Below are 22,000 nucleotides of genomic sequence, written 5' to 3' on the forward strand. Positions count from 1 at the left end.
CCAACCTTCACTAGCTCTACGAGCTCCTACTCCTTCGTCCCCTCCACCACAACTCAGCCATCAGTTTCCCACATCGCATATTACCCCACCGGTAAGTCTGACAGTGATGATTGATATTGAGATGAGCAGTGAGGATGAGCCGACGCTCCCTATGGAGGAGGCCTTTATGCTAGCATCTACTTCTGTGGGCAAGGAAAAATCCCCTACCAGTTCATTAGTACCTATGGATATGCCACCCACTAGAGAGCCATCCATAAAGCCAGCTGATACTCTGGAAACTATGATTACAACCACAGTGTCTCCAAAGGACACGCTTGCCCAGTCAGATCCTTCCTTCGCGATGGCCTTCATCTTATCGATAGATATCTCTGTGACTCCAACATCGCTCGAGTCACCAGCTATGTTGGGCAGTTTTTTCTTATGACGATGCTATTGCTTCACACACACCATCAGATGTGGCTTGCCGGTCTAATATGAGCACCCCATCTGAAGCTTTTTGACGATCTGGGGGGTTGGAATTCTGATTATGACATGGGTGGTTCTACTGAGGAGGAGTAGTGCTGGCTGTACATGATCTTTTGATATAAGCTTTCCTTTGTACTTGTATTGTGCTTGTGCACACAATTGTTTCTTTTTTTTTCTTTTACTTGTATTTTTTGTTTCTTTTATATCACCATCACTTAAGTGATGATATTTCAGGATTCAAGTATTGGAACATAAGATCAAATGCTCACAAGGATCATTCAAATCTTATGTTCCAAAGAAAGATGATCAAATGAAACTTAAAGAGTCAAGGCATAGATTCAAAGATGAATTAATAAAGCTTGAAGATCATGAGAGCATGATTGTTAAAGATCTTATCTAATAAAGCTTGAAGATCATGAGAGCATGGATGTTACAAAAGGACTTGCCAAAAAGCTTAAAGTATATTGAAGCATGATGGAGCCAAGGAAAGACAAAGCAAGAGAGCTCAAAGAAAGAAAAGCGCGAAGACTTAAGAGCTTAGAATGTCAAATGTCCTAAGAAGTCTTTATGCAAGTATTTCGTATTTAAATATCTTTGTGAAATATTTTTGAAGCTCTTCTAGGATTAATTATAGACTTAGATACCTTATTTCAAACCTTGGAAAATTTTTTATGAATACTCAAAGCAAAAGAGCAAAGAAACTTTTGAAAACTAAAGTGGAAAACTGGATTTTAGTCTGCCCTGTCGTCTGAGGTGTACCCTCAGAAAGCTGAAGGTGTACTTCAAAAGCCTGGAGTTTTAATTTAGAAGTTTGAAGAATTTCCTCAGAAGACTGAAGATTTAGTTTAGTCATCTGAAGATTTATCTGTTGAAACACAAAACAGACAGAACACCCTCAAAAGACTGAACCTTCAATTCAATCGTCTGAGCTAGGACTTCAGAAGACTGAACCCTTAGTTCAGCCGTCAGACCCTATGTCTAGACTATATTTTTTACTGCTTAAAGGAACTTCAGAAGACTAAACTTGATAGTTCAGTCATATGAACACTGTTAATGGCTAGAAATTTTAAATGTTTTAAATTTCAAATAAAGGTTGCTTGCGCCCCAAATTTTCTAAAAACTTGGAAGATAATCCAAGTTAACTTGGGCATCAAGAAAACACTTTTCTAAGCCTATAAATACATGATTTTGCAAATCAAATAAAAAACCAAGAACAAAAGAATTGAAAAATCTATTTTAGCTAAAAGCTATCTTGCTGCTCTCTCTTGCTCACTCATTGCAATTTCTGATTTGCTGAATTTGTGAGCTTCTGATCCATCCTACTCTGAGTTCCTACTACTAATATTCATTTAGAGAAGGAATTGGAAAATTCTTACTTGAGCTTCAATTGTATTTCATATTGATATTTGAATATTGAAGTGCACAGTATTTTGAATTTGTACTAATCTGCTATTTGTGAGAGTGTTCTTGTATGCAGCACTTGTTTCTTGTTTCTTGACGATTTGAGCAAGTGTGGGGTATCACTTGGAGAGGCAATGCTCTAGCCTATTGAAGGAGTGACCGAGTGTGGGGTATCGCTTAGAGAGGCGCAACTCTAGCCTACTTAAGGAGAGTTTGAGCGTGGGGTATCGCTTGTAAAAGGTTTGTTCTGCTCAGAAAGGAACAACATAGTGGAATCCTTAGGTGGTTTGCCTAAGGCAAGAACGTAGGCTAGGGATAAGCCGATTCTCATAAAAACCTTGGTCTCCTTCTCTTTCCTTTACTCTCTTTAATTTTCAGTATATATAAACTGCATGGATGATTTAAATCTCTTGATCGTAAAAACTACATGGATTGGATTTTAAATAAGTTGAAGATTAATTTGTTTTTGGGCTTGCGGAATTTGAAAGGGAGTACGTTGGTTGATTAATAATTTGCAGAAACCATAAGCGAGTACGTTGATTAATTCAACACCCAGGACTCATTAACTAAAAGTTTATTTAAAGTCTAAGCTTTTGGAAAAGAGTGTTGATTGTGCAGAAAATTGAGAAATGAAATCCATTAACTAGAGGGCTTACATAAATTCTAAGAAAGCAAAAATTCTCAAAAGCTGAAATTCCGTAAGTGCAACAAATTGTGGTTGATTTGGTATTTCTGATTGGATTAATTTGAGTTATTAAATTGATTGATTGTTTGTTTTAGTTTTGATTTACTGGAGTTGTGTTGTGATTGGTTTGTGGATTGATTAAAGTAGTCAAAAACTTGTTGTGTGTTTGATAACTTAACAAGAGGTCAAAGAATTCAAAAAAAAGAATTAAAATAAATTTTAATAATCCAATTCGCCCCCCCTCTTGGGACAACTCCTAACTTTCAATTCATATTAGAGCAAGGTTATAACAAATCCTAATAAGTAGTTATATAAAGATCTATATGGCACACCTAAGAGTAGCTCCCTTTGGAGAGGGTCAGTCCTTAGCTAGGCCTCCCATCTTTTGTAATTTAAATTATACATTTTGGAAACAAAGGATGAGAATTTATCTTCAAACAATGGATTGGAAGGCTTGGAAGGTTGTTACACATGGTGACCTAATTCCTACTAAAACCATAGGTAGAAAAGAAGTACCCAAAGAAGAAAAAGACATGACCGACAACGACCACAGGATGTTGCAAGTAAACTCAAGTGCTAAGAATGCATTATATTGTGCTCTTGATATAAATGAGTTTCATAGGGTCGTGACATGTAAATCTACCAAAGAGATTTGGGACAAATTAGAAGTTAATTATGAAGGTACTATAGATATTAGAGATAATAGAATAGATATGCTCACAAGCGAGTATGAAGCTTTCAAGATGAACCTGGATGAATCTATAACAAATATGTATACAAGGTTCACACATATTATAAGCTACCTCAATGCTTTAGGAAAATCATATTCAACCTATGAGATTATCTGGAAAATACTTAGAGGACTTCCTCCTATATGGGAACCTAAAGTTACAGCAATAACGGAAGGAAGAAATCTCAAAAATACATCCCTAGATGAACTCAGAGGATCCCTTCTTACATATGAAATGTCTATGAATGAAAGAAGTGGAAAAACTAAAGCCCAAGAATTCATAGCCTTCAAAGCTTCAAAAGAAAACTCTAGTAGTGAAGATGAAGAAGATGAACTACCCTTCATATCCAAGAAACTTGCAAGAATACTAAGAAGGAAAAATAAATTCAAAAGAAAAAACCAAAACTCAAGTTCAGATGAGGAAGAAACTAAGAAGAAAGAAACAAAGAAATAACTACCTACATGCTATAATTGCAAGAAAGCTGAACACCTAAAATCAGATTGTCCAAAACTTAAAAAAGATTCTAAATAAAAAAAATAAAAAATAAAAAGGCAATAAAGGCCATTACATGGGATAATCTAAGTTCTATTTGTTCAGAAAGTGAATCAAGTGACCAAGAGGTTGCTTATACTTGCTATATGGCTTGTGACGATGAGGAAAGATCCTCATCCAAATCCTTTAATAGTTCTTGTGAAGATTTAGTGGAAGATTCCGATGATGAAAGTATGCCCTCTTATGAAGAACTTCAAAATGATCTATTCAAGGTGCATAAAATTCTAGTTAATGTGACTAAAAGATACACATCATTAAAAAACAAGAATGAAGGAGTTATGAAAGAGCTGGAATGTTTAAAACTTGTTGAAAATGAAAAAGATTTAAAAATCCAAAGACTGGAGAGACCTTAGGGTTTGGTTGACCGACACCGAATTTTTCGGTGTCATCAAAAGGACCCAGAAATGACCCTAGGACACTCACCTTTGCATTCATAAATATTAGGCACTTGAATAGGGTGAAAGTGTATTGAGTCAAGACCGAAATGCCCACTTTGTGCACTTTCGGTCGACCGACCTTGGCAGTTCATTATGCCCCGATCGACCGAAATGGGTCTAGGTCAACCAATTAACCATAGTTCGGTCGACCGAGCCATGACAGGTCATTTGACCCTAGTCGAACGAACCTCCCAGGAGTGAATAGTTTGACTACCTAGTCGACTGAGTACAAAATGAACTCCAACGTTCTGGTCGACCGAGAGTGTTCGGGAGAAATCCCAACTGTCTAGTCGACCGAATCACTCAGTTCAAATCAGCCTAGTCGATTGAACCTCGGTAAAACTGAAAAATCACCTCGGACATGAACTTCTGGTCGATTGAGTCCCAAGTTCAAAAATAGGCCAATCGACCGAGCCATATGAACTTCAGTCGACCAAAAGTGTTATGGCCGGCTGGGTCTCTCGGGTTGCCCTGAATTTTTTATCACTGTTAAATATTTTAAACGGGGTAAATTGTATTAAAATGGTTTAAAACTTTCTTAATAATACTCAAGAGGTCCCTAATGGTCATAACTTTTCCCATGCTATATATATGTGATCATTTGTGCAAATTAGCATGGGATTAGCAATATTGAGTAAGAGAAATCCTTTGAAATTCCCAAAATCTATAATACTCATTTTTTAGCCTCCTACACTTATTCTTACCAGATCATACTACTCGAACATCCTTGTAAGTGTGATTTAAGTGTGGTTATTCCATAAGGTTTTCTCTCTCAAGTTTATGCTTGATTGATATTATTTTGATTGAGAGCAAGACCTTAAGTGCTTTTAGGAGACTTTATTAATAAGTCTTTCCTAAGAAGACTTCGTTGGAGCTTTTGAGTATTGCATCATCATTGCAATATCTTGAGAAGCTTGTATTTGATTTTGGTTGCAAAAATTCTTTTCAAATCACTTTCAAATATCTAGCGTGTTTTTATCTTGATAAATCTTTGAAGAGATATTTGTTTATGTGATAAAAATCCTTTTTGCAATATTCATTGATTTATATCATTTTGTTGAGTACAAAGATTAAACTCTTTTTGCAAACCAAATATATACATTACTTGAGCATCACACGATTGAGAAAATCTATTGATTGAAATATATATATTGTTTAGCTAATATCTTTGTTTGGGCATTTAGATGAAACATCTAATAAAATAAAGAACATACTGATTTGCACTCTCACGTACTGATTACATCGATAGCAAATATTTATTTGAGAGTTGACATATTGTAAACCACACTGAGCTTACATATTATATCATTGGGTGATGTTTGTGAATGTGCGTAACTGGGTACATATCTGCTTTACTTAAAAGCATAATCACTGTACCATTGTATTGTATTTAAAATTTGTTGTATTTCCAGGCACGGGCCTGAAGAGGGAGACTAGCCCTATGAATAGTCCCGGATTGGCTTAGACCCAGTTAGGAAAGCTAGGTGCACCATCCTATTAAGGTGTAGGTTAAGGTCAGCCCCGCTAATTGACCTGATTGTTAAGGTTGAGGTCAGCCCTGTGCTAATTGATCTGGTTGTAATTGGTGCCGCTCCACCCTTAAGTGAGCCTTTAATGGAATCCTCAGGTTTGTGAGCTAGAGGCGGGGATATAGACACAGTTGGACGAACCCCAATAATATATCGTGTATCTGTTTACATTTCCGCACTTTATATTTACCGCATGTATATGTGGTATGAATGATGTGCATGATTTAAATTCCGCATATTTTATTTATTAGCACATTTGGAATTGTGTACAAAGACCCTAGGTTACCAAATCATATTGACTTCTAACTTGACCTAGGAGAAAAAGTTTAATTTTCCAATTCACCCCCCCCCTCTTGGGAATACACCAATTCTAATAGACATATAAAGTTTGAATGTCCATTAAGGAGTAAAGATGTGAAATTTAAACAAGTTTCGAGAACATCTCTTGTTAAACCATCTGGACCCAAGAAATATGGGTACCAAGATGAAAGACCAAGTTCATAAACAAATAACTCTATGAATTAAGTCATTCCCCTTTAAAAAATTAAGAAAGCTACTTAATCCAAAACAAGGACAGTGAACTAGTTGAAGAGCATATGAATTAATCACATAATTTCATAAGTAGCCTCAAATAAAGAGAACATTAATTAAACATAATTTTAAAGAACAAGGATGCTATATAGGCAATGCCAAAAAGATGCTTAAAGCTTAATTTGATACAGCATAGTAGGAAAGTAATTTAGAAAGGTTTCAGGATAAGTATAGAAAGATTTTTGAAAATTTACAGACCTCAGACGACTGAGCTTGTAAGCTCAGATGACTGAACACTGTAGCACTGAAGGTTCAGATGAGTGAACCTTAGATTTCAGTCTTCTCAAGTGATATTGTCTGTTCAGTTTCCTGATTCTGAAAATCTTCAGAAGACTTAACTAAAATAGTAGTCTTCTAAGGTCAAGGGAACTATATATTTAATACTTTAAAACCTTAACTTTAGAAATGTAAAACCTCAAATATGAATTTAAGAGCTTATTGATAACTATAACATTGAAACAAATACAAAAAAAAAAGGGCATTGTTGGCCAAAATCATAGGATGAATAGTACAAGGCTTAACAAGCAATATGAAATGAAATCAAAAGAAAGAAAACATGAAACAAAATTAAGCTTGTTGAATGATAACTTTGATTAAGAAAAGATACTTGAGCAAAATGAGAGGTAGTTAAGCTGAATGAAAAATATTTAAGAAACATAAGAAACAATTTGAACAATGCACAATGCAATAATGTATGACATGCTTATATGCTACATGCTAAATGCTGATGTTTTTGTGATATGCATATGTGATGAGATACTAATATGAACTATATACTGATATGCTATGCTAAAATGCTGACATGTATGGTTTTTATATTGCCAAAGACCTAATATTGACTTGACTTTTTTGGCTCACTATACATTGAAAATTTGAGCATGAAATTATTGAGCATGATTAAGAAGCTTATGATATGATATTTGTATTGGTATCTATGAAATGCCTTGGTATCTATGAGTACTTGAGAATGACAGCATATTGGTATCCATGAATATACTTGATCATGACAATATATTTTCGTCTATGAGCATGTTATGATCTTGATATGATATGAATTATGAGTATGAGATTAATTCTTAACCATATCATTTTACATGCTAAATAATGAATCACTTTATATATCTCTTGCATTATTGACTAATGGATAAACATAAGCATGTTATGACATAGATGATATTGAAATGATATTGGTATTATTCTTAATATTGGCATCCATAAGTGTTTGCATGAAGTAAATTACTGATTGAAGAATGGCATGATAATTTAAAAGCACAATTGGTATCTTCATGAATACATAGTTTTCAATTGGTAATCTTGACATCCTCATGAATACATAGTCTATAATTCACAATACATAGTATTCTAACATTATTGAATATAAGATACTGTTAATTCAGGGGGAGTTAGACTTGATAAATAACAATGATCTATGATTGATGGAAATCATTGAAAATTATGATGCATGATTTGTTGTATTTTCTCATGCTACTTTTGAGCTTGTTGTAAATTTTTCATGCATGATGAATACAAACTTGTATGGTTGCTCAATGCATTAGCATTTATGCATTTCTCTTGATATATTACTCTTTTTGGTTGATGTCAAAAAGGGGAGAAATTTTGGGCAAAAATTGAGCATTATAGATTAATATATTGGTATTTGATCGTGAATGATATGAATGATGTAATTTTGATATATGAGCATTATATTGAAATAAATATTGAACTTGATCTTGATATTATTAGATGATGCTTATTGTAGGGGAGGGCCTTTTTAAGGCTTACTCAATTTTTTGCTCCTTGTTTGTCATCATCAAAAAGAGGGAGATTGTTGGCTTTACAAGGCTTAAAATCTTGTTTTGATGAAAACAAAGAAGAGCAACTTGACATATTTTGTTAAGTGATGATATTTCAGGATTCAAGTAAGGGAACACAAGGTCAAATTCTCATAAGGATCATTCAAAGCTTATGTTCCAAAGAAAGATGATCAAATGAAGCTTAAAGAGTCAAGGCATAGATTCAAAGATGAATTAATATAGCTTGAAGATCATGAGAGCATGAATGTTAAAGATCTAATCTAATAAAACTTGAAGATCATGAGAGCATAGATGTTACAAAAGTACTTGCTGAAAAGCTTAAAGTATATTGAAGCAAGATGGAGCCAAAGAAAGACAAAGCAAGAGAGTTCAAAGAAAGAAAAACGCGAAGATTTTAGTCTGCCCAGTCGTCTGAGGTGTACACGCAAAAGACTGAAGGTGCATTTCAAAAGTTTGGAGTTTTACTTTAGACGTCTGAAGAATTTCCTCAAAAGATTGAAGATTAAGTTCAGTCGTCTAAAGATTTATCTATTGAAACACAGAACAGGCAAAACACCCTTAGAAGACTGAACCTTCAGTTCAGTTGTCTGAGTTGGGACTTCAGAAGATTGAACAGTTAGTTTAGTCATCTGACCCTGTGTCCAGACTATATTTTTCAATTTTTTAAGGAACTTTAGAAGACTGAACCTAATAGTTCAGTCATCTGAACACTGTTAATGGCTTGAAATTTTAAACGTTTTAAATTTCAAATAAAGGTTGCTTGTGCCCCAAATTTTCTAAAAACTTTTCTAAGCCAAGTAAACTTGGGAATCAAGAAAACACTTTTTTAAGCCTATAAATACATGATTTTGCAAATCAAATAAGAAAACAAGAACAAAAGAATAGAAAATTTTGTTTTAGCTAAAAGCTATCTCGGTGCTCTTTCTTGCTCACTCATTGCAAAATTTGATTTGCTGAATTTCTGAGTTTGTGATCCATCCTATTTTGAGTTCCTATTGCTAATATTCATTTTGAGATAGAATTGGTGAATTCTTACTTGAGCTTCAATTGTATTTCATATTGATATTTGAATACTGAAGTGCATAGTGTTTTGAATTTGTACTAATCTGCTATTTGTGAGAGTGCTCTTGTATGCAACACTTGTTTCTTGTTTCTTGACAATTCTAGGTAGTTGGATCGTTGACCGAGTATGGGGTATCACTTGGAGAGGCACTGCTCTAGCCTATTAAAGGAGTGACTGAGCATGGGGTATCGCTTGGAGAGGTGCAGCAGCCTACTTAAGGAGTGTTTATGCGTGGGGTATCGCTAAAAGGTTTGTTCCGCCCGGAAAGGAACGACATAGTGGAATTTTTAGGTGGTTTGCCTAAGGCGAGGATGTAGGCTGGGGATAAGCCGAACCTCGTAAAAACCTTGGTCTCCTTCTCTTTCCCTTACTTTCTTTAATTTTCAGTATATATAAACTGCGTGGATGATTTAAATTTCTTAATCATAAAAACTGCATGGATTGGCTTTTAAATAAGATGAAGATTAATTTGTTTTTGGGCTTGCGAAAACTGAAAGGGAGTACATTGGTTGATCAATAATTTGAGAAAATAATAAGGGAGTACATTGATTAATTCAACACCCAAGACTCATTAACTAAAAGTTTATTTAAAGTCTAAGCTTTTGGAAAGAGTGTTGATTGTGTAGTACATTGATAAATCAAATCCATTAACCATAGGGCTTACATAAATTCATAGGGCTGCTAACAAAGCAAAAATTCTTAAAAGTTGAAATTCCACAAAAGCTACAAATTGTGGTTGATTGGGTATTTTCTGATTGGATTAATTTGAGTTATTAAATTGATTGATTGTTTGTTTGAGTTTTGATTTACTTGAGTTGTGTTGTGATTAGTTTATGGATTGATTAAAGTAATTAAGAACCTGCTATGTGTTTAATAACTTAACAAGAAGTCAAAGAATTCATAAAAAGAATTAAAAGAAATTTTATTAATCCAATTCACCCCGTCTCTTGGGACAACTCCTTAACTTTCAATTGGTTCTTAGAAGTATGTAAGATGCTTAACCATGCATTTTTTTCCTCACATACGAGAGTGACCTCACCTTCTTGAGCTTTTTTAGAGTATATCGGTGAAGCTGAGTCAAGATAACCGTTCTATAGGTGTTTGAGGGTAACTTGAGTGCAATGAATCATTCACTTTACACATGCCTTGTTATTATGCTTTTTTATGCTTGGATTTATATGATGATATTAACTTTGAATTTTAATTGCTTGTTGATTCTCTATGGGTTATTTTCTTGATGGCTATACACTGTTGAGACATGTGTGAGTGATTTGCTCCAAAGTTGTCTTTGTAATAGAGTTTTTTTATGGAGGAGCCTGATTGTAGTGATGTTATATTCCTGTGTGTGAAATGACATGATTGTGTTACTTATTGATCCTACTTAATGTCCACTAAGGTTGGTGTTTGTGGGTATCACCCACGAAGCCCTCACAAGACTATAACTCATCCAATAGGGTCACCTAGGGGTTTAAAGCTTTGTTGCATATGGTAATTGCAATAATGTTTCCCATTAAAGAGGAGGTAGATAGGAATTTGGTTATATTTTATAGTTTTCTTAGTTTTGCTTTGCTCAAGGACTAGCAAAGTGTAAGTTGGGGGTTGTGATGTGTCCTTAAAATGCACTATTTTAGGCCCCCATTTACCTATGTTTTGTTCTAATTTATCTTGTATTTACCCTCTCTTATCATAATTTGTAGTTATGCATGGTTTGTTCATTTTTCAAGAAAATGAAGTTAAAACCGAGGAGTTAAGCAATGTAAGAAGCCAAGGAAGTAATTGGGAAGCACAAGGCTTAGCCAGGTGCTCAACCAAGTCCTCAAAGCCTTAGTTCATCAAAGCAAACAAGACCTTGCTTAACCATGCAGTGTGACCAACAAACACAAGGGGCGACCAGGTCACAAAAGTAAGACTCTAGAGTGTAGATTGAAGTGGAGATGCTGAGAGATTCGACCAAGGGTGTGACTAGAAGGCCCCTGTGGTGCAATCGAGGAAGCCTACAGATTGAACCATAGAATTCCAAAGAGTGTCGACCAGGGGAAGTCTAGGGTGTGACCTAGTCGACTTTGTTTGAATCTAGAACTTGTTTCGTGAGATTTTTGCAAAAAATTTCTTGATTTGAATTCAAATGCTTGTAAACCCTTTTGGGGATAAAATCAAACTTCGAATAGGTGATTAGGGTTCCCCTTTAGTCCCTCTTTGGTTAGCCACAGACCTAGAGTGTCTTTGAGTGCTATTTAGATTAGGTTTTACAGCTTTCTTTCAGTTCCATGTCTGGTCCATATTTAGATTCTTCAAAGGCCTATGACAACCTTTGAGTTCTGAGTGCTACCGCATAGATTAGTTGGTTCTCGATTGTAATCCCGATCACTAGTGATAGGCCTTCGAGCTTTAATTAATATCGTTTTTAATACTTGTCTCTTTACTCTACTTTGATTTCAATTCTGCAATTTAAATATCATGACTTTACTTTCTAGCATATTTAATCCTCTGATTGTGATGAAATCATAGGGGATAGGATAGCATAGCTAGGGATTTTGTCACTTATACATAATAGACTACGATTCCTATAAAGGGTTCCATGTTCTCTGGATAGAGTATACCCTGATTCTCGATCGTGCTCCAGACGATTGATGCACCTTTGCTACCCTATGCTACTCGAATGGTTCACATGACTACCTAACCTAGTACAGATAGCCGACCGGATATAGTTATTGCGAACGACAGCCTAAGCTGGATTCATAATTTGAGACTTGCTTTCTAGGAGTAGCTTTAATTACAATTTACTTTCATCGCTTGTGTAGTTTAGAAAACAACTCAAAAATCTTATCTTTTTCCTTTTATGCAAAGTATAGTAAACTAGGCTAAAATTGGTATACAACTGCACTAAGTCCCTGAAGATCGACACCCAACTCACTCCTTATTCTACTAAACTTGGGTTTAGTTTGGTTATAAATATCATTTTTAGTAGTTAAGGATACAAGTCGTGGCGAGCCTACCACTAAGTCTTCATGTCCATTGCTTCAATAACTTGTCCAATCTTTGATTATTTCTTCAATATTCTTCATGTTTATCATGACTTGTAGCTTTAAGTCTAAGCTTCATTCAAACTTCTTCTAGTAGAATCACTTGACTTCATAAATCACTTGAGTCCTGAAACTTAACATAAAAACACATTTAGTAAGATTTGTTATCATCAAAATGAGATTAAGCCTTTTTTAGGTAAACACATACCTTATATTTTCTTCCTTCATTTATTTTATTTAGTTATTTATTGCAGAAAAGTTGTTAGAAATTCCAAAAAAAATCAAATGAAGCTATAAAAATCCCAAAAAAATCTAGAAAAATGCAAAAACAAATTTGTTAGCTTTGGTGCATTCCAAAGAGGGGGGGGGGGGTGATGAATTGGGTATTTAAAAATTTGTCCCTAGGTCAACCAATCTAGCAGCAGCATTACACAAACCTAGGGTCTTTCTTTTTAATTATAAACTCAATCAACACATATACTACATATAATGAATCAAACATACAATATATATGTGCTGAAAGTAAAAGTGTGGAAAATAAATTTGGGGAAATATAAAGAACATACACGATATGTTATCGGGGTTCAGCAAACTGTGCCTATGTCCTCACCTCTAGCTCGCAAGTTCGAGGATTCCACTAAAGCTCACTTAACAGGTGGAGCAACACCGATTACAACCAGGTCAATTAGCACAGGGCTGACCTCAACCTTTACAAACTCTCCTTGCAGGGTGGAGAAGGCCCTAACAATCCTTACACACTGGATTGCTGCCCCCTCAGGCTACCCCTGGAAAATACCATATTTTTCACTTCATAACTGGTATAGTGATTATGCTTCTCAAGTAAAGCAGATATGTACCCAATATAATCTATCACATGCACATTTCACCCCCTAATGAGTGAAATATATACACTTGCATATTTAATTCTCTGATTGTGATGAAATAATAGGGGATAGGATAACATAGCTAGGAATTTTTTCACTTGTACATAATAGACTACGATTCCTATAGAGGGTTCCATGTTCTCTGGATAGAGTATACCTCGGTTCTCGATCGTGCTTCGGACGATTGATGCACCTTTGCTACCCTATGCCACTTGAATGGTTCTCATGACTACCTAACCTAGTACAGATAGTTGACCAAATATAGTTATTGCGAATGACCGCCTAAACTGGATTCATAATTTGAGTCTTGATTTCTAGGAGTAGCTTTAATTACAATTTACTTTCATTGCTTGTGTAGTTTAGAAAACAACTCAAAAATCTTATCTTTTTCCTTTTATGCAAAGTATAGTAAACTAGGCTAAAATTGGTAAACAACTGCACTAAGTCCCTGAAGATCGACACCCAACTCACTCCTTGTTCTACTGAACTTGGGTTTAGTTAGGTTATAAATATTATTTTTAGTAGTTAAGGATCCAAGCCGTGGCGAGCCTACCACTAAGTCTTCATGTCCATTGCTTCAATAACTTGTCCAATCTTTGATTATTTCTTCAATATTCTTCATGTTTATCATGACTCATAGCTTTAAGTCTAAGCTTCATTCAAACTTCTTCAAGTAGAATCACTTGACTTCATAAATCACTTGAGCCCTGAAACTTAACTTAAAAACACATTTAGTAACCTTGATTTGTTATCATCAAAATGAGATTAAGCCTTGCTAGGCAAACACACCTTATATTCTCTTCCTTCATTCATTTTATTTAGTTATTTATTGCAGAAAAGATGTTAGAAATTCCAAAAAAATCAAATGAAGCTATAAAAATCCCAAAAAAAAAATCTAGAAAAATGCAAGAAAAAATTTGTTAGCTTTGGTGTATTCCCAAGAGAGGAGGTGAATTGGGTATTTAAAAATTTGTCCGTAGGTCAACTAATCTAGCAGTAGCATTACATAAACCTAGGGTCTTTCTATTTAATTATATACCCAATCAAAACATGTATTACATATAATGAATAAAACATACAATATACATGTGCTAAAAATAAAAATGTGGAAAATAAATTTGTGGAAATATAAAGAACACGAATGATATGTTATCGGGGTTTGGAAAACTGTGCCTATGTCCCCGCCTCTAGCTCGCAAGCCCGAGGATTCCACTAAAGCTTACTTAATGGGTGGAGCAACACCGATTACAACCAGGTCAATTAGCACAAGGCTGACCTTAACCTTTACAAACTCTCTTTGCAGGGCAGATAAGGCCCTAACAATCCTTATGGGCTGGATTACCACCCCCTCAGGCCACGCCTTGAATACAACCATATTTTTCACAGCATAACTGGTACAGTGATTATGCTTCTCAAGTAAAGCATATATGTACCCAATATAATCTATCACATGCACATCAACAGTATAGGTAACGTAAGCTCAATGATGTGAATATATGTGCAAATAACACTCAGCGAGATATGATCACAATAATGTTCAAGAGTGTTCTAAACAAGTTGTATCTTTGAAACAAGTTAATATCAAATCTTAATGTTCAATCAGAGTTTCAAAGATGCTTAATCAAATATTCAAACTAACTCAAAATATTTTCTTTCAATGTAATGAGCTCAAGAGTAGTTTGAAAAATATTATAGCTTGTAGAAAATATTTTTGCACAAAAAAAATCAAAGCTAAGGGAATCTTGCAATGACAATGCAAAGAACCCTAAGCTTGTCAGTTTATCCCAACTAAAGATTTATATATAATATTGAAATCTGTAGGATAAACTTAACTAAACTCCCTAAAAATGAATCACACAATCAAACAAGAATAGTGGGAGTATTAGTAGTATCTAATAAATACAAGAACAATCAATAAACTCTCACAATATCAAGATGTATCAAGGAAATGAATATTTGAGAGTATTTTGGGAAAAATGAGATTTTGAGATAAAGAGGATTTTTGCTAATGATTTTTGCTAATCTCATTTTAATCTTCACAAATGAACTCATATTTATAGACAAGGTAAAAAATATAACCGTTTGGGACCTATTGTGAATTCTTAGAGAATTCCAAAAACACTTAAGAGTCATTTATCCATTTTAACCTATAACCTCGGGCAAAATAAATTTAACCTAAGAAGGTTCGGGTGGTTAAGCCGAGGTTTAGTCGCTTGAACAGACTCAATTTCAAAAATGTTTTAAAATGTTTCAGCAACCCGAAAATCAACTTGGTAGCCCGAACTAAAGTCAATAGCATTTTTTCGTAGGTTCATGTGCCCGGTTCCAAGTTTGGTTAACTGAACTAGCGAATTCGGTCGCCCGAGCCCATTTTGAACGTGATCGTTCAGGCACCTAAGTAGTTGAAAAGGAACCCGACACAAGTTCTAATACCCGACGGAGATACGCTCAATATAGGTTTGGGTGCTGAAACATGAAGTCAAAATGTTGACTTGTTCTATCGCCCAAGTCGTTTTACACGGCTTGGGTTCAGTCGCCTGAACCCACTCAACATTTTCAATTAAGTCCATATTTTTGTCTTATTTAATTCCCCTGATATAATGAGTAATGTTGGGGATTATTTTACGTATAAGTGATGGGACCTAGGGTCTTTGAGGACACCAAAAAAATGCGGCGTCAGTCAAATGAAGGTCGACCAAAAGGTGCCCTAATGATATTCGGTACCCTATGGTTAGTCTATGGTCATGTTGAGCTTACAAAACCTACATGCATGACATGTAGAGATTATTACAGACCGATATAAATTATTACAGACCCAAATAATATAAATTACAACAAGAAATAATCTTCAGGGTTTTCAGGCTTTACTTCGTGTGTCATCAATTGATTTGCTAATATAAACCTGCACACAAACTTGAAAGCTATCAAATACTAGAGTATTTGTCATTATCAAAATCGGGTGTGACCTATAAGGTCAACATTCTCCCCATTTTTAATGATGACAAATAGACCATGCAAAAAGTGGGTATAGCCTTGAAAAGCTCCTCCTCACAATATGCATAATATTAAAGATTTATCAATGCAAACAATTTTTACTACCCAATTTTTGCCTCTCATCATCATCTCCTCCTTTTGGAAACCGCAAAAAGGGTTATGAAATAAATAGCCATAGGCATTGGGTATGATGCATTAATATACAAGATAAGTTTGGGAAATTTTAGAAATTTCAGCAGCATGCCGTTTAAAAATAGGACATTTTCCTAAAAATGCCTATATAGAAATAACTTGTTTGGAGTTTTAAAATTAATAGTTTATTCACAACTACTTAACCCAAACAATCCAATATGATCAAGACATAAAATATAAAGATAATTATCAATTAAATAATATATATGAAAAACATGAATTTCAAATCACAACCAAATTCATAAAGTCTAAAGCAATGATAGGTTTAACAATTAAGCACAAAAACTATATAACTGGTCATTTAAAATTTAAATGACATGAAAACATAATTAGACCATAAATATGCACAAACCATTTCAATTGAAATATATCATAAGACTCGTGGAAGATATGAGTTTAAAACACACGGCATATGATAACAGGTAGAAGGTTTGAGCATAAAACAGCCTAACTAGTTCGTATGCATTTTTATGTGAGTTACCAAACCAGTTATGCAATTTAAAAACATATAGTATATAATAATAATAATAATAATAATAATAATAATAATAATAATAATAATAATAATAATAATAATAATAATAATAATAAGGCAAGTCATAAAGAGTTTAGTTTTGAAATTTGATCTTGCCAAAAGTACATGTAAATAAATATAATAATAATAATAATAATAAATATCCCCCTTATAATGTTTGCAAAATGGTGCTGGGGGTGCTTGCAAAATAATAATAATAATAATAATAATAATTTTAAAGCACTTGCAAACAGAATTTTTCTGGTTTGTCAATGAAACACATGCTAAAATATAACGAGAAAAACACAACCACAATGATCCTAAAGATGTCAGACAATTTAAAGCAAAGATCATATGAAAAAATCAAATGATTGTGGTAAATCAACATATTTTAAATTATGATTTTCAATAATGACTTTTCATTCAGGCACATACCACACTTAATTCAACACGGATCTAAGCTAAAAGATATTGGTGAGCATAACACGATAAGAATTTAGTTTAAGATGCTCCCCCTTTCAAATTGAATCCAAGCTTAGATGAAATAAACTGCTTAGACTTAATAAGGATTAATTTCTTTAAGAATGCCAAGAAGTATAAGCAGACAATTTTTTTAAGTCGTTTAAAACGAATACACTAGATTAAGATTTGTTCATTTTACCATTCGACCAGTATAATCATCCCTATAGATCACACATGCATCATAAAACATACCCTAAGACATGAAATAAAGCACATAACCAAGAACAATCCATATCAAAACATAGAGCTTTAAAAGCGGGATATGATGTTCGGGGTTCTTAGAAGAGCCTCAATATTCAAAAATCAAAGCATGATGCATATAAGTTCTTTATACTCTTTTTCTAGGGATGGAGCGATGCTCCTTAAATACCTGATGATTATGTGAGGATAAAATTTAATTTTCATTGAGTTTTCACTCATCCTTTTTAAAAGATAATCATCTTTGTGCATGGATTTGGTTTAGGAAAATTCTACTGAAATTTTGGTAGCATGCCAACTATAAATTGAACATTTTCCAAATTTTTATGCACCAAGACCTAATAGATTTAAGTAATCAATTCAAAATAATTCAGTTTGAGCACGCGCGAACCTATATCCACTACCAGCATGCAATACTCATCAACTGCATCCGCTATACAGGTGGCATTCTAGACTAAGCATGCAATTAGGTAGCAAGCAACAACTTATAAAATATAATCTATCCAACAAAGAATATAAATGGTAGAGAGTAGAGGATAGATTTGAGTTCAATACAATGATGCCATTCATTAAGGCATATAAACTATGATCATGAGAGCATTTAATATAAATAGTCATAAAAGAGAGATGCTCCTCCTGAGTTATGTACTTATTCCTTTTATCCCTTCTCTTAGTTTCTAATTACTTAGCCAAGTGTTTTAGATTTTTCATGATTATATCTTGGCGGTGAATGCTTTAGGCTTATCAGACCAAAAAGTCATAATGAATATTTGTTAAGATGATAAGCCAATGTCTGCCTCTTTTCTTATGAATTTCAATGCATATGAGAGGCACAAGCTGAAATGACTCTCGATTTAAAAAAAAAAACATGCATAGGTCTACTTGAATTTCATACATTCATCTAGATTGAGACCAAGGCGATTATATCAGCTATTCAACTCATCTCTAAGTATATAAAGCTCTAAAGGATATGACTTAATGATTTGAGAGCTTGTGAAGGGAAGATAAATAAATACTCTTTGAAATTTTAAATCACTAATGGGTACAAAAGAGTATTTAGGATAGAAAGGACATTTTTCAAACTATTTCTGTGATGGTAATCATGTCTAGGCTTGGGCAAAGAGCATATAGGAGATGTGAATGTTGTGAACAATGCTCTTTATAGAATGCAAAGTATCCTATAAATATGATCACAATTTAAAGAAAGGATACGACATACAGGATAGGTGATTCTTTATCGAATGTGATCATGGTGTGTAAAGAGTTTATATGGAGGAGATAGGCGAACCAAGATTAGAGGAATTTTAATGTTTAAGGTTCAAAGGGATAATTCAAGTTTAACTAAATGAAAAGCTTAAATAAATTAATGGATGACCTCTAATTTGATTAACAAAAAAAAAATTTAAATAAGCACTCATAGAATAGGGATATTTGAAAATTAGTGCTTATGATCTGAGTGATGACTTAGATTTTGATTTAGGCTTTTCATATTCAAAAATGAGTTTAGGGTATAATGATATATTATATAAGATGGATCCCTAAAACTCAATCTTGTGCTATGGACAACAGTGGCTTAACTTAAGGTGTTATACTTAAGCATGAGTTAAGCATTTGAAATTAATTACCTAGCAAAGATGCCATGTCTGTTTGGAAGTGGATGTAGATACTAGGTTTATATATTTTAACCCCAAACCACTCCCCAAGCCTATAGTCATCACAACCCCTAAACCTAGAAATTAAGGGAATATTAAAATATTTATACAGTTTCTATTGGAATCTGATCTTCCTTAGACACTATAGGGTTTGCTTTCATGATTACCCACATCATTTCTTTTTCTAACCCTATGGCACTTCTGGATGAGAAAATAAATCGGTTGTGCCCTTGTCTTTTATAATGTAACTAGGTTTTGTAAATATGTGAAAGGATATGCTTACAATTCTTATGATTACTTGTTGAGGCATGATAGTGGGAACTATATGATAATCCTAAATCCTTTTTGAAAATATATTTTTTTTAATCTCTAAGGATTTATTATGATTATTCTTCTCATTTATAACTTTGAGTGTAGCTCTAGAATTATCATCAATTTCTTCTTCTAAGCAGATAATTTTTAAGATCTTCTTAATCTTTCTTTTTTTCTAAGATGACATAATAATCTTTTATTTTTCCTAAACGCTTTGCCATGCTTTTATTTTCCTTTTCAAAATAGATTTCTGCTTAGATAACTTCGCTAGAAATTTATTCATTTTCAATAAAAAATTATCTAGCTTTTGATGTGAAGGCATGCTTTCATTCATCACTTCAGCACATGATTCAATATAAGATATATCATAGTTGTTATATAAATCATTGCATGCAATTTCAACAGGACTATCACAAAGAGTATGAGATGATTCAACATACGATACTGGAATATTTTTCATGAGAATCATTGCATACATTATTAATAGTATTATCAACAGATGATACAACATATGACACGACATAGCATTCAGCACAAGAATCATCAATCGAGCTAGAGTAAGAATCATATACCTCATCACTGATTACTAGCTCATGATTTACCTCCTTTTCCTAGGTCTTTCCATATTTTTTTTCCAGCTCAACCTAGATCTCCTGTGCACTACCACATGCCATAATCTCATGTAGAATATCAGTATCTAAAGCACAGTACAGTAGATCCATGGCATATAAATTTGCATGCATAAAATTAATATCATTTTCTACTAGCATACAGATTCCCTTTTCAATCACCTGCTAGGCCCTCGAATTCATAGATTTTACAAATATGCTCACTTTAATTTTCTGGTGGGTGTAGTTTACACCACAAAACAATGGAGGACTGGAAGATGACTGTCCCTCACCGAATGGAGATACACCAATGTAATCCATCTCAATCTTTTAGCAAAAATATTTTGAGTTAGTTTGAATATTTGACTAAACATCTTTGAAACTCTAATTGAACATTAAGATTTGATATTAACTTGTTTGAAAGATATAGCTTGTTTAGAACACTCTTGAACATTATTGTGAGCCATCTCATATTTCGGGCACCCGAACCTAAAATTAGCTCAAGAGTAGTTTGAAAAATATTATAGCTTGTAGAAAATATTTTTGCACAACAAAATCGAAGTTAAAGGAATCTTGCAATGACAATTCAAAGATCCCTAAGCTTATCAGTTTATCCCAACACAAGATTTATAATATTGAAATCTGTGGGATAAACGTAACTAAACTCCCTAAAAATGAATCACACAATCAAACAAGAATAGTGGGAGTATTAGTAGTATCTAATAAACACAAGAACAATCAATAAACTCTCACAATATCAAGATGTATCAAGGGAATGAATATTTTAGAATATTTTGGGAAAAATGAGATTTTGAGATAGATAGGATTTTTACTAATGATTTATGCTAATCCTATTTTAATCTTCACAAATGAACCCATATTTATAGACAAGGTAAAAAATATAACCGTTTGGGACCTATTGAGAATTCTTAGAAAAGTTCAAAAACACTTAAGAGTCATTTATCCATTTTAAGCTATATTAACCTCGGGTAAAATAAATTTAACCTGAGAAGGTTTAGGTGGCTAAACTGAGGTTCGGTCGCCTGAACAGACCCATTTTCAAAAAATGTTTTAAAATGTTTCGGCAGCCCAAAAATCAGCTCAGTAGGCCGAACCAAAGTCAGTAGCATTTGTTCGTAGGTTTGGGTTCCCGGTTCCAAGTTCGGTTAACCGAACCAGCCAATTCGGTCACCTGAGCCCATTTTGAACGTGATCATTTAGGTTCCCAAGTTGTTGAAAAGGAACCTGACACAGGTTCAGGTACCCGAGGGAGATACGCTCAATATAGGTTCGGGTGCCCGAAATATGAAGTTAACATGTTGACTTGTTCGGTCGCCTGAGCCGTTTTACACGGCTTGGGTTCGGTCACCTGAACCCACTCAACCTTTTCATTTAAGTCCATATTTTTGCCTTATTTAATTCCCCTGATATAATGAGTAATGTTGGGGACTATTTTACATGTAAGTGCTGGGACCTAGGGTCTTTATGTGGTCTTTGAGGACACTAAAAAAATGTGGCAATGACATTCGCTACCCTATGGTCAGTCTATGGTCATGTTGAGTTTAAAAAACCTACATGCATGACATATAGAGATTATTATAGAACGATATAAATTATTACATACCCAAATAATATAAATTACAACAAGAAATAAACTTTAGGGTCTTCAGGCTTTACTTCGTGTGCCATCAATTGATTTTCTAATATAATCCTGCACACAAACTCGAAAGCTATCAAATACTAGAGTATTTGTCATTATCAAAACCGGGTGTGACCTATAAGAGCAACAAATTTTAAACTAGAGAAGTATAAAAAAAATGTTCTTAGATTAAG

The sequence above is a fragment of the Malania oleifera genome, chromosome 13, assembly GCF_029873635.1.
Source record: "Malania oleifera isolate guangnan ecotype guangnan chromosome 13, ASM2987363v1, whole genome shotgun sequence".
In the NCBI taxonomy this organism is placed as follows: Eukaryota; Viridiplantae; Streptophyta; class Magnoliopsida; order Santalales; family Ximeniaceae; genus Malania; species Malania oleifera.